A 2,731-nucleotide genomic window follows, 5' to 3' on the forward strand; every position below is an offset into this window, starting at 1 on the left:
TATTAAAGAAATTAAGCTCATGTACTTGGTCGAAGATCCCCAAATAAATATTTTGGTCAAATGTACATAGTCACTTATTGAGTAGCACACAGCATGATAATACATGTTTGTTGTCTGGTATAAGCCAGACAAATATCAGTTTTAGTATTTACAGCCTATTAAGAATCTGGAACCTGGCTTTTTAGTGACTGAAATATGGAAAGCTAAAAAAAAAAAAAAAAAAAGTATTGAGTTTATTTTCAAATCCCAAAATGATCACTCCATTTATTCATATTATAAATTCATTAATAATCCATCCTATGTGTATGCCAGATCTCATTTTAATTACAATGTGCACATTGTATTTTGAAATAAAATAAAATGTGCCAACAATCTTTCTTTCAGTAAAATATTGAGATTTTTTTTATTTATTTTTTGCTATTAAAGATTGTAAAGCTTCCTTTCAGTACATTTGAGTTTTTACGAGTATAATCGAAAAATGTTCTGCTTTGAGGTCGACCGAAAGCCCTGTGCTAGGAGGATCAGAAAACCTGCAGGTGGATTTGATTATTAATTAGAGCTCCGAGTGTTTTACACTGTACGAAGATCAGGTTTTCGGAAGTTTTAATATAATTAGAGTTGAATGAAACTGTAAAATGTTTTGGAACGACTGGGTTAATTTATATGAAAGTTGGATGTGGAAAACGTTCGAGGTAAGAGAGTTATTTTACGGTTCTTTCTCTTCCGCCTACTGTTCGCTCGCATATTATTCCAATAGCTCAACTCTGGGCGAAGCTATTAGCTTCTAACATGGCTAACCTAATCATACGTAAGCTCGTTGTTTTAAGGTCCGTGTAATATAACTTTAAAAAAATGTCTTCGTTGTGTTTTCGATACTACTGGACAAAATCAAAAGCTGCACTTAAATTTGTTAAAATTGGAAAGGCAAAAAACACAACAGCAACAAACAGCTCAGACGGTAGGGTCAAGTCGTACAATATGCATAAAATGGTTTTATAATTTTTCAGATGGGAAATTAGCGCAACATTCTTGTTTATTCTTGATCATTATGGAGTGATTTTAATGCCGTTTGTTGGTTTTTAATAATCTCATTGTATTGTTCTGTCACGACTGCTTTAAATATTCTATTACCTTTAAAAAAAATGAAGTTGAGACATTATTACTCTCTTCTTTTCATCGTAAGCAATTTGACCCAATAATATTGTTTCATGTTTTTTCTTAGAATGTGTTGTCTTTTAAATCTTCACAGAAGAGTAGAAGAATCTGATATTCAAGAAAAATACTCTGACTTTTCTTTTTAGCAACCAGTCAAGAGTGTTTTGAAGGACTGCAATGTGCTTTTAGTTATACTATATAGCTCTGATTAGATGTTTGGTTTGCATATTGTTTAATATTTAAAACAAAACAAACAAAAACAACATTAAACGGTAAAATCACTTGAAAATGGTCAAATATGCTATTTAGGGAGCTTTGAAGACGAATGTTGTGCCTTTAACAATCACTAATTTGAACGCATTCATTTTCAAACGAGATAATTTAGTCTACGAGGTGTACTTGAACGCACCGTAGGATTATTAGCCATTTCCATAAAACGCTGTGTAGATGCGGTGTGACTAAACAATACAGCAGCACTAGTATGAAAACACGTCTTTGCGGTGAAACTGGTCTCAAAATGTCAGTGAAATACGGTTAAACATGTTGACAGAGGAGTGTGCAGGCAGGTGTTTCTGTGGTTTGCATTCGGCTGTCTGGTTGTAAAGACTATTTGGCCTGTAGGTGGGGCTCTGATGCAGTGTTTCAAAGCGAAAGTCCCCGCTCTGGAAGTGAGAGCAGGGGGGGCGAGGGAGGCAGGACAGAGGGAGAGGATGCTGCAGCAGACTCTTTAAAAGACCTTAAAACTCTAGATACAAAAAAAAAAAAAAATGTAGCTGGTTAAGGGGTGGTAACTGAATTCCCCATTACTACAAAAGGTTTATTTGAACGCTTTATAAACTCATATGGTCATTTTACTTGCAGAATGTGCTTCCTTGAAACCAATACATCCCATAAAAAGTGTTGCTTGTGTAATGTGCAGTCAGTGTTGATGGATTAGTTTTAAATTGCTTTAATGTGCACATAAGGCTATTTTATGGAGAATGCGTTATTCCTGTACCACCATGCAGCCTATTTCGCTGAATACATGATTACATAATTAGGCTTTTAGAATATTAATTGCTTAAAATGCAAAAGGATGGTGGGGGTGCATTCCCGAGGCATGTTAAGTATCATCATTAGGAGGGGGGGAGCAGATTTAAATCCCTCACAACTATGCAGGGGTCGTAATTATGTTGCTGTGTGTGCCTAATCTCTGCCTTTAAATGATCTTGAGATTAGATGCAAAAATCCGATGATCTGATCATTTCACCCCTGTATTGTAAAAAAAAAAAATCCACTTTTGGCTTTGCCAAATCCCATTCTTAGCGAGATGAACGCATTACAGAAACACTCTCCTGGCATCACTGCACATTTTACAAAGCTTAATACTACATGTTGTCCCTCTGTGATTTGAAAGGTTAAACGCAGTTATTAATTGCATAATTTGGTTGGTTTCGCAAACATGCGGTCATTAAAATGGCAGGAGTGGCGTGCTTTAGATCCTTGTGAGGGGCACTTCTGCCTTACAAATACTCCTCTTTGATGCGGGCTGTATTGTTATGGTCTAAATGCGCATTGAGCCTCCAGCCAGGCTCCA

General features: G+C 35.9%; 1 protein-coding gene across 1 annotated transcript in view; it reads left to right on the forward strand.

The window, feature by feature from the left end:
• Positions 1 to 516: 516 nt before the first annotated feature.
• Positions 517 to 2,731, forward strand: part of plxna4 (plexin A4) — a 233,178-nt gene continuing 230,963 nt past the window's right edge. The window contains exon 1 of the mRNA XM_008400677.2: positions 517 to 692. The gene's annotated coding sequence lies outside the window, so the exon portion shown is untranslated. The remainder of the gene's footprint in view (positions 693 to 2,731) is intronic.

The sequence above is a fragment of the Poecilia reticulata genome, linkage group LG23 (assembly GCF_000633615.1).
Source record: "Poecilia reticulata strain Guanapo linkage group LG23, Guppy_female_1.0+MT, whole genome shotgun sequence".
Lineage (NCBI taxonomy): Eukaryota > Metazoa > Chordata > Actinopteri > Cyprinodontiformes > Poeciliidae > Poecilia > Poecilia reticulata.